Genomic DNA, 11,915 nt, shown 5'->3' with positions numbered 1-11,915 from the left:
TTCCTTTGTACTTAAGTTTTGAAATGATCTGTATGGATGGCATTCAAAATGAAGTTCTTCACTGCATCTCTGTACATGTGTCAATAATAAACCAAAGGGCAGAGACCCTTTTGAGATAACTCAGCCCTTGCCATAATGCTGAGTGATGTGACACAAAGAATAGTTGACCCCTCAGCTCCAATCAATGATGATAAAAAGCAGGAGGAGAGTGGTGGCAGTTTCTCACCTCCACTACAATGAGCTAGAGCAGTCACTTAGAAGTCGAACACAGAACATAAACCATCGCAGCATAGGAACAGAACATGCAGCCAACAACATCTGTGCTGACCATAATGCCAAGTTAAACTAAGCCCATCTGCCTTTATGCGATCCATATTACTCTAATCACTGCATGTTCACATTGCCCGTCTAAATGCTTGTTAAACATCTGCTTCTAGATCACCTCCAGTAGTCCATTCCAGGTGTCTATCACTCTGTGTCAAAAAGATGATGCACTCAGTGTATGGTGGTGGCTCTGTGTGAAGGGCAGTCTCAGGTAGCTAGCCAATGCCTAATCTGTTAAATTGATAGCCTTGGTCACAGTAAAAGGAGATTAAAGGCCCAGAGGCCCAGAAGCAGCCTGTCCAGGGATTGGAAGGCTGTCAAATGTGTGTGAGGATGATGGGAAAGGGGCTTGTCTTTTCTTTCTTTCTTTCTTTTTCAATCTTTTTATTAAATTTCATATATATATAAGAAAAAACATAGCATGATAATGAATAGATTATAAATTCAATAGACTTGAAATTACATTAGTAATAGGATAATAATATCCTATTAAACATCAACCAACAAAAGGTACATTAATCAATCAAGTCTATATAAATATATATGAAGAAAAAACAAAAATAATCATCAAAAGAGAAAAAAATTTGAAAATATATAAAAGAAAATATATATTGAAAAAAATACTAAACTAACATGGGCAATAATAACAGTTTATAAGTATGTGATAGTGTCAAGAAAAAACTCCGGAACTCCATTCCTGAACAAGAATAAGCAGGGGCTTGTCTTGTTGTTGTTTTGTTTTTGCTATTATTCTTTTTTATTTATTTTGTATTTAGCACGCTGCATGGAGTAGGCCCTTCCAGCCTCTTAAGCCACTCTGCCCCAATTAAACCTAACCTAATCATGGGACAATTCACAATGACCAATTAACCGACCCAGTATGTCTTTGGATTGTGGGAGAAAACCGGAGCACCAATTTCCTCGGGGAAGAGACTCCTTACAGAACAGTGCTGGGTTTGAACTCTGAATTCTGGAACGCCCCTAGCTGTAACAGTGTCATGTTATCCGCTATGCTACCATGACACTTGTGTAGTTCTGCTGAACATTGTGGGAATGCTATCTTAGCGACGTAATGTGTGTGGTGACATTTGCGGGCTGCCTCCAATACATCATTAGTTTGTGGTCCTTGTTAACGCCAACGATGCTTTTCTCTGTTTCTGGTCCTCCTCTATGATCACGATGAGATCACTCTCAGGTTGGAGGAACAACACCTCTTATTCCATTTGGTAGTCTCCAAGCTCTTGATATTTGAACTCAATGTCTCGACTAATAAAAACAAACATTCCATAAGCCTTCTTAACCACCTTATCAACCTGTGCAGCCACTTTCAAGGAGCCATGAGCTTGGATTCCAAGATCTCTCTGCTCAGCAGCACTGTTAAGGATCTTGTCTTTAGCAGCGTACTGGCTCCTTGCATTTGCCCTACTAAGGTGCAACACCTCACATTTATCTGGGTTAAACTCCATCTGCCATTTCTCTGCCCATATCTGCAGCAGATCCATATCATGCTGTATTCGTTGCCGGTTGCCTACAAAATCCACAACACCAATCTTAGTATCATCCAGAAATTTAACTCACCTACCTACATTTTCATCCAGGTCATTTATATACGTCACAAACAGTAGAGGTCCCAGCACAGATCCCCATGAAACTCTACTAATTACAGACCTCCAGCTCGAATAAGTCTCTTCAACCACTACCTTCTGTCTTCTATGTATAAATCAGTTCTGAATCCAAACATTCGATTCACCACAGACCATATGCATCTTAATCTTATGGATTAGCCTCCCATGAGGGACTTTGTCAAACAGCTTACTAAAATCCATAGACAACATCCACTCCCCTACCCTCAACAATGTCTCTCATCACCTTATCAAAAATTTCAATCAAGCTGCTAAGACACAACCTGCCCCAGACAAAGCCATGCTGGCTCTCCCTAATAGGCCAAGGGTTTCCAAATCCTCATATATCCCCTCCCTAAGAATTTTCTTGAGTAATTACCCTACAACTGATGTGAGACTCATCGGTCCATAGTTCCCAGGACTTACTGTTATTCCCTTCTTAAATAGAGGTACAGCATTAGTTACACATCAGTCCTCTGGGACCTTGCCTGTGGCGAGAGAGGACACGAAGAAACTGGTCAAGGCCCCTTCCCTTGCCTCCTTCAATAAACTGGGGTAAATCCCAACAGGCCTTAGGGGTTTACCCACCTTAATACTCTTTAGGAGTCCCAACACTTTCTCCTCCTTGACTTCTAAACACCCTAATGTATTTATACATTCAGTACTGATCACCTGGTATCCTTTTCTTCATGAAGTACCTCACTCAAATTCTCTGCATCCAAGCAAATATTCCCCCCTTTATCCTTCAGTGGTCCCTTTCTCTTTTTAGTTATTCTCTTGCTCTTGATGTATGTATAGAATGCTTTGGGATTCACCTTAATCCTACTTGCCAATAACTTCTCATGCCCTCTTAGCTTTCCTAATTCCTTCCTTTAGTTCTTATGAACATATCTCACTCTTTTTTGAACTACTTATTTCATTTTAAAGTTAAAAACGTATACAAACACGAACTACCATTTAACTGGGTAACTAATTATATACTACGAATAAACTTTTCTCGGGCTTTCAGCTTGGTACAGGTATCGATTTTAACCGACATTTTAACTGCTCTGCCACGTTCATCGGGGATGAAGCCTGGGCATGTCTAGGCCGGCGGTATTTATACCCCCGTTGTCCGTCCCTCCTGATTGGTTAGTCCTCATCCAATTAGGTTTCTGCTGTCCCACCTTGTTTACAATTGAATTCCAGGTTTTACTTAGAGCAAGACCTTCGTTTTTGTTAAAAAAAAATTCCTCTCGTTTAATTTCAATGGCTTCCTTCACCAGGCAGTCTCAAAAGCCACTGGCCGGCACAGTAATTTTGTGCCATCAAAGTCAATCCTATGGCCATTGTGAATGCAATGTTCTGCTGCTGCCAACTACTCCAGGTAACCCAAACGGATACACCTCCTATGCACCTTGTTGCAGGTTTTCACCACATGTCCTGCCTGGCCGATATACACTCAGTTAAAAGAGTACAGAGAAAATTTACAAGGATGTTGCTCCTGAACTCAAGGGGGATCAATATCCTTGCTGGTAGGTTTGCTAGCATGGTTCGGGAGGGTTTAAACTAATTTGCAAGGGGGATGGGACCCAGAGCGATAGAGCAGTGAAAGAAGTGCATGGAGTAAAGCCAGATCTAACATATGGAGAGGCTTTGAGGAAAGAGCAGCAGAATAAAGGGTATAAAGGTAGTAAGGTAGAAGGGCTAAAGTGTGTGTACTTCAATGCAAGAAGCATCAGGAACAAAGGTGATGAACTGAGAGCTTGGATACATACATGGAATTATGATGTAGTAGCCATTATGGAGACTTGGCTGGCACCAGGGCAGGAATGGATTCTCACTATTCCTGGATTTCAGTACTTTAAAAGGGATAGAAAGGGGGGGAAGGGGAGGAGGGGTGGCATTACTGGTCAGGGATACTATTACAGCTGCAGAAAGGGTGGGTAATGTAGCAGGATCCTCTTTTGAGTCAGTATGGGTGGAAGTCAGGAACAGGAAGGGAGCAGTTAATCTACTGGGGGTATTCTATTGGCCCCCCTGGTAGCAGCAGAGATACCGAGGAACAGATTGGGAGGCAGATTTTGGAAAGGTGCAAAAATAACAGGGTTCTTATCATGGGTGACTTTAACTTCCCTAATATTGATTGGCACTTGATTAGTTCCAAGGGTTTAGATGGGGCAGAGTTTGTTAAGTGTGTCCAGGATGGATTCCTGTCACAGTATGTTGACAGGCCGACTAGGGGGAATGCCATACTAGATCTAGTATTAGGTGACGAACCGGGTCAGGTCACAGATCTGTCAGTGGGTGAGCATCTGGGGGACAGTGATCACCGCTCCCTGACCTTTAGCATTAACATGAAAAAGGATAGAATCAGAGAGGATAGGAACCTTTTTAATTGGGGAAGGGCAAATTATGAGGCTATAAGGCTAGAACTTGTGGGTGTGAATTGGAATGATGTTCTTGCAGGGAAATGTACTAGGACATGTGGTCGATGTTTAAGGATCTCTTGCAGGATGTTAGGGATAAATTTGTCCGAGTGAGGAAGGTAAAGAATGGTAGGGTGAAGTGACAAGTGAAGTGGAAAATCTAGTCAGGTGGAAGAAGACAGCATACATGAGGTTTAGGAAGCAAGGATCAGATGGGTCTATTGAGGAATGTAGGGTAGCAAGAAAGGAGCTTAAGAAGGGGCTGAGAAGAGCAAGAAGGGGGCATGAGAAGGCCTTGGTGAGTAGGGTTAACGAAAACCCCAAAGCATTCTTCAATTATGTGAAGAACAAAAGGATGACAGGAGTGAAGGTAGGACCGATTAGAGGTAAAAGTGGGAAGATGTCCCTGGAGGATGTGGAAGTGAGTAAGGTCCTCAATGAATACTTCTCTTCGTTACTCACCACTGAGAGGGAACTCGATGACAGTGAGGACAATATGAGTGAGGTTGATGTTCTGGAGCATGTTGATATTAAGGGAGAGGAGGTGTTGGAGTTGTTAAAATACATTAGGACAGATAAGTTCCCGGGGCCTGATGGAATATTCCCCAGGCTGCTCCACAAGGCAAGGGAAGAGATTGCTGAACCTCTGGCTAGGATCTTTATGTCCTCGTTGTCCACGGGAATGGTACCGGAAGATTGGTGAATGTTGTCCCCTTGTTCAAAAAAGGTAGTAGGGATAGTCCAGGTAATTATAGACCAGTGAGCCTTACGTCTGTGGTGGGAAAACTGTTGGAAAAGATTCTTAGAGATAGGATCTATGGGCATTTAGAGAATCATGGTCTGATCAGGGACAGTCAGCATGGCTTTGTGAAGGGCAGATCGTGTCTAACAAGCCTGATAGAGTTCTTTGAGGGGATGACCAGACATATAGATGAGAGTAGTGCAGTGGATGTGATCTACATGGATTTTAGTAAGGTATTTGACAAGGTTCCACATGGTAGGCTTATTCAGAAAGTCAGAAAGCATGGGATCCAGGGAAGTTTGGCCAGGTGGATTCAGAATTGGCTTGCCTGCAGAAGGCAGAGGGTCGTGGAGGAGGGAGTACATTCAGATTGGAGGGTTGTGACTAGTGCTGTCCCACAAGGATCTGTTCTGGGACCTTTACTTTTTGTGATTTTTATTAACGACCTGGATGTGGGGTTAGAAGGGTGGGTTGGCAAGTTTGCAGATGACACAAAGGTTGGTGGTGCTGTAGATAGTGTAGAGGATTGTCGAAGATTGCAGAGAGACATTGATAGCATGCAGAAGTGGCAGATGGAGTTCAACCCAGAGAAGTGTGAGGTGGTACACTTTGGAAGGACAAACTCCAAGGCAGAATATAAAGTAAATGGCAGGATACTTGGTAGTGTGGAGGAGCAGAGGGATCTGGGGGTACATGTCCACAGATCCCTGAAAGTTGCCTCACAGGTAGATAGGGTAGATAAGAAAGCTTATGGGGTGTTAGCTTTCATAAGTCGAGGGATAGAGTTTAAGAGATGCGATGTAATGATGCAGCTCTGTATAACTCTAGTTAGACCACACTTGGAGTACTGTGTCCAGTTCTGGTCGCCTCAGTATAGGAAGGTTGTGGAAGCATTGGAAAGGGTACAGAGGAGATTTACCAGGATGCTGCCTGGTTTAGAGAGTATGGATTATGATCAGAGATTAAGGGAGCTAGGGCTTTACTCTTTAGAGAGAAGGAGGATGAGAGGAGACATGATAGAGGTGTACAAGATATTAAGAGGAATAGACAGAGTGGACAGCCAGCGCCTCTTCCCCAGGGCACCACTGCTCAGTACAAGAGGACATGGCTTTAAGGTAAGGGGAGGGAAGTTCAAGGGGGAATATTAGAGGAAGGTTTTTCACTCAGAGAGTGGTTGGTGCATGGAATTCACTGCCTGAGTCAGTGGTGGAGGCAGATACACTAGTGAAGTTTAAGAGACTACTAGACAGGTATATGGAGGAATTTAAGGTAGGGGGTTATATGGGAGGCAGGGTTTGAGGATCGGCACAACATTGTGGGCCGAAGGGCTTGTACTGTGCTGTACTGTTCTATGTTCTATGTTGCTCAGTCTGGAAAACCTAACTTGTAAGGAAAGATTGAATAGGTTATTCCTTGAAATGTAGGAAACTGAGGGAAAATTTGATAAAGGAATACAAAATTATGAGGGGTGCAGATGGAACAAATGCAAACAGGCTTTTCCACTGTGGTTGGGTGGGCCTACAACCCGTGGGAGGTCACAGGTTAAGGGTGAAAGGTGAAACATTTAAGGGGAACATGAGGGGAAATTTCTTCACTTTGAGGGTCAAGAGAGCATGGAATGAGCTGCCAGCAGAAGTTGTGCACATGAGCTCTCTTTCAAAGCTTAAGAGAAATTTGGATAGATATATAGTTGGTAGGGGTATGGAGAGCTATGGTTCCGGTACAGGTCAATGAGACTCAGCAGTGTAACTGGTTCGGCATGGACTACATGGGTCAAATGGCCCGTTTCTGTGCTATACTTTTCTATGACTCTAACATCTCTATGATCTAATCTGGACCCAACAAAGAGGGCATGCCAGCAGCTATATATCATTAGGAGTTTAAGGAGACTTGGTATGTCACTAAAGACTTCAGTAAATTTCTACACTGTACCATAGAGAGCATTCTAACTGGTTGCATCACCATCTGGTACAGAGGGACCAGAAAAAGCTGCAGTGTTATAAACTCACTCATCCTCAACATAGGCATTAGCCTCCCGACTATCGCAGATATCTTCAAAAGACAATGCCTCAAGAAGCAGGCATTCATCATTAAGCACCCCTGTCAGCCAGGGAATGCTCCCCTTCTCATTGCTACCATCATGGAGGATGTTCCAGAACCACTCAACTGTTTCAGGAATACCGGAATACCTTCTTCCCTGCGGTCATCAGATTTCTGAATGCATAATTAACCCATGAACACTACCTCACAATCTCTTTTCTCATTTTGCACTATTTATGTAATTTTTTAAAATATATTTTTCTTATTGTAATTTAGTATATTTTATGTATTGCTGCCATGAAACAAACAAATTTCACGACACATCTCAGTGACAATAAATCTGATTATGAGAAAGCTTTCAAGGCTTGTATTTTACTAACCTGACAATGCTGGCACCAGGCAACAAAATTATCCTAGAAGGCACATTCACCCAAAAAAGCCCATTGCTCCCCTTCCAAAATAACGCAAGATAAATATTCTTTAGGAATTAACACTTTTAGCACCTTCGGTAAAAGCCATAAATAGAGCATTTATTTAAATTGTAAAGCCTTTTCATCGTATTGTTTTTAAACAGTTTTACAACAATTACTAAATTAGTCTGTGCAATGATCTTATTCAAATAGTAAGCCTATGTATTGTAAGAAACACGAGTGCAATATTACAGCTCAATTCAAATTAATTCGTGAAGATTTACACACGACGATCAGGGTATCCAGTCACTACCAATGAAAGATAAAACACATTTATATTGCTGTGCACCTGGAGTCTTTAAACGCTGAGCGAGGTTTAGCTCATTTACGCAGCTATGCAAGATGCAAATTATGTGGCAATTAAATACATTTGCATTTATATAGTGCCTAATCAAGCTGAAATGTTTCAAAGCATTTGGCATAAGTTACGTTAAGTGCTGAGGCTATAGCAGCACGTACACAACACGTCTGCACCAGGCACACACACCCATAACTCGTTAACCTGTTTTCAGGAAGCACAAAGAATGAATGCTGATCAGGAGATGGGAACAATTCCTAGCACTTCTCCAGAGAGTGTTGTAAGGGTCTTTAACAGCTGCCTTAAGAGCCAGGACCTTGATTTAACATCTCTGGAAGTTGGGGATGGGAAAGCTATGTAACATAGCACCAGAGAAGAGAACGACAAAGGTGCCTCTTCAGATTTTGCTGGTGGACAGAGCTCATAATTTGGAGAAATATGTTTGCACGAAGAATTCAATAACTTGGAAAGGAAGAACGGAAAGACAACAAAACTTCTAAAGCTTACAGTGCATGAGTAACCAGGAGTTTGCAATTGTAAGTTATCTGCACTACTACAAAACCCTTGACAATGTACATGACCAGTAACATGGAGTAAACATTTCATTCCTGATTGGTCAGAGGTTACTCACTGAGGCCAAGTGTTGCTGGTGAAATAAAGGCAAGGAAAGGAACAACTTCCTATGTCTAACAGTCTGGCGTACACTCAGCGAGAGTGTTGATGGTTTCATAATGGACAGATACCTATTTCTGCTCTTATATCTTATGGTCTATGACATCTCTTCATGGGGAATCTGCTATCCTCCTGCAGAGTTTGGATCTATCTGTGTCACCAGCCCTGTAATGATTTCCACAGGGCTGGTCTGAGCCATAGCAAAAGATGTACAGGAGAGTTTGGGAAGGAAAAGATGCCCAGGTTTAGAATTTCCAGTTTGCCTCCAAATATACTATGGAGTGATCCACACATACAAAATGTTGGAGGACCACACCAGGCTATGCAGCAGATATGGAGAGGAGTAAACAGTGATGTTTCAGGCCAAGGTCCTTCATCGGAATTGGAAAGGAAGGGCATAGAAGCCAGAAATAATAAGGCGGTAAGAGGGATAGGAGTACAAGGTGGAAGGTGATAGGTGAGGGGCAATGAAGTAAGAATCTGGGAGGGGACCTGTGTCCCGGTTAAGGGTCTCAGGCTGAAATGTCGACCATAGATGCTGTCTGACTGTTGAGAGCCTCCAACATTTTGTGTGCATTGATCCAAATTTCCAGCATTTACAAAATATCCAAGGAGAGATACCTGCTTAAAAAGATTCAATCACTGTCTTGGAAATAACAAAAGTTAACAAAAATTTCAATTACATGGAAAGCACTCGAGCACTGCCAGTGCAGGAAATTGTGTAAGGAAGACACTGACGATATGCAAGAAGAGGCCTCCTCAATCCACTGTCTTCAGTGTTATTCAAGGCACTTCACCAATCACCAATAGAAAGTCAATTTATGGCTTTAGTCTCTGTAGGCCAGCTTCAGAGATCCCACTATTTAACCTATGGATGCCAACAACTACATTATTCAGTTATAATCTGCTCTTTCAAGTTTGTTTGAACATTTGGTGTCCAGCAGCAGAACTGTTCTGCCGTCTGTGTCCCTCAGTAGAATTACACGTTGACAGTCTTGTGCCAGGCTTTTTGGTGGGCTGCATAGCATCTGGGATACTCTCCTTGATCAGCACAGGGTTTCAGCTGCAGGTTCCTTCTCAGAAGTGTAACCAACAAATAGATTCAGGAATTCTGACCATTCAGATAGGTGCAAATAGATTCTAATTGTCATCTTCTGAAAATGGCCAAAGCTTCTGTGAATTTCACCCCTCGAACCAAAGCAGTTGTACCTCATTTGTTGATCCAACTTTAAGATTAGAATAATCTTGACCTTACTTTAAGGTTAAAGAACTTAGGCCCATTTGTGAGAGCAGTGGTCATTAAGCATGGTTGCCAAGACAAATTCTAGTGCCTAAAGCTTATCTTCAGAGTTGGCTGTAAAAAAAAACATTATTACTTCTTGCATGTAACACATATTACATATGGAATGATTTGTGTGGATGGCATGCAAACAAAATCTCTTCTCTGTATCTCATCACATTTTACAATACCAAATCAAAGCAAACTTCTGGACTGATCTTCTTTCAACACACACAAAGTGCTGGAGAAACTTAGCAGGCCAGGCAGCATTTACGGAAAAATGTACAGATGATGTTTCAGGCCGAGACCTTTTGGCAGGACTGACTGAGATTCTGACAACCTCCAGATTAAATTAATGACACAGTACAAATTAGCAGGAAGAGCTATTTTTTCCCTCATTCTTTGTTTCAATAATTGTAACTTTTCTTTCCTTCTCTAGCTGTTTGCTTGCTATCGTTTCAAGAACAGATGAAGATAACATGGCTGCTATGTGACTACACTGAAAAAGCTAATAAGAGGACTGGCAATAAATAGTATTATTGGCATATCAACACTTTTCGGCCTGAAACATCAAATGTACTTTTTTCCATAGATGCTGCCTGGCCTGCTAAATTCCTCCAGCATTTTGTGTGTGTGCTGTATCAACAAGTTGGAATCATTTGTAAATCTGTGCTTCAAGTATCCCCACAGACATTGATAGGAGTGTCACTGCATTTATTTCGATTCTGTGCTGGAATCCACTGAGGGTGGTGGATTGACTTTCAAAATGCACACTTTTGTAAAAACTATCACGGGGAAAATGATAACCCTTTAAGTTGATACAATTGAAAATAATAAGGGTGAGATTCAGGAAAAAAGATCCTGAATCCTGAATCTGATCCTGATCCTTCCGATCAACAGCGATTGATCTTTGCAGAAAAATAATTGGAGGACGGCCATACTCTCTTCGATTACAATATGTGCAAGAAATCAACACTACACATTGTTCTGAGACTGCATGGTGGAGCTAAGACGAGGATGAAGAAGTCATAAACCATTCCAAGGAAGAACCAGCAAAAGGGGAAGTAGGTCAAACTTGCTCTCCTTAAATATTATAAGGTTGATGAGTATGAGAAAATTTATTGCCTACACCGTGAATGCCCAGAGGAATGTAGTCCTAGTGTATTCACAGCCAGTCACTTCAACAAGCAATATTGTGGAAAGTGCTGTTTATATACTTAACGTGCTTTAACAAGGCTGAAGATGCAAAATTGTGTTAATTTTAATAAACACCGATGAAAAATTAAAATAAAAATAGTATCAGTAAGGCCTTAAGATTTCTAGAGATTCTGTCACCTTTGCAAATCTGAATGTCAGACAGAGGTTGAGAAGCCAACAAGACAGTACACAATGCCATGGAGGATGTGTGTCTGGGCAGAGCATGCTCCAGTACACATGCAAACCTTAAATAAAAGCTGAAAATGCAGGGAACATTCCAGACTTCTTTTTTCAGGCTGTTAAAGGAGGTTAACGAGAACGTATGAGGAGCATTTGATGGCTCTGGGCCTGTACTCACTGGAGTTTTAAAGAATGAGTTGGGGAATAAGTGCGGTTTTGAACTGATTGAAACCTATTGAATATTTCAGTATTACACACAAAATGCTGGAGGAACTTCGGCAGGCCAGGCACCATTATGGAAAACATACAGTCGACATTTCGGACTGAGACCATTCAGCAGATGCTGCTTGACCTGCTGAGTTCTTCCAGCATTTTGTGTGTGCTGCTTGGATTTCCAGCGTCTACAGATTTTCTCTTATTTGTGAATAGTCCATCATGAATGTGTATCAGCTACAGAGGGAATGGTAGATGGTGATTGAGAGTAGGTTTCCTTATCCATGTTTGACCTGATACCACAAAAAATGTATGAGGATTTCACAGTTATTCCGGTCGGTAATGGACTTTAGTGAAGATAATCAGCTTGTTTTCGGTAATGTGTTCACACAATGTTAAACAGCTTGAGTGGCTGTTCTGCTGACACACCAAACTTTGCAAATCCTAAAGCAACAGAAATGTAAATCCTT

The 11,915-nt window shown here is 41.8% G+C and overlaps 1 pseudogene; it reads left to right on the top strand.

Annotated features, from left to right (window-relative positions):
- The first annotated feature begins 10,621 nt into the window (after positions 1 to 10,621).
- LOC132389112 (ubiquitin-ribosomal protein eS31 fusion protein-like) lies at positions 10,622 to 11,114 on the top strand (annotated as a pseudogene).
- Positions 11,115 to 11,915: the final 801 nt, after the last annotated feature.

Source organism: Hypanus sabinus, chromosome 2 (genome assembly GCF_030144855.1).
Source record: "Hypanus sabinus isolate sHypSab1 chromosome 2, sHypSab1.hap1, whole genome shotgun sequence".
Classification (NCBI taxonomy): Eukaryota; Metazoa; Chordata; class Chondrichthyes; order Myliobatiformes; family Dasyatidae; genus Hypanus; species Hypanus sabinus.
Note: the sequence above shows the minus strand (reverse complement) of the source record. Positions and strands in the feature narration are given on the sequence as shown.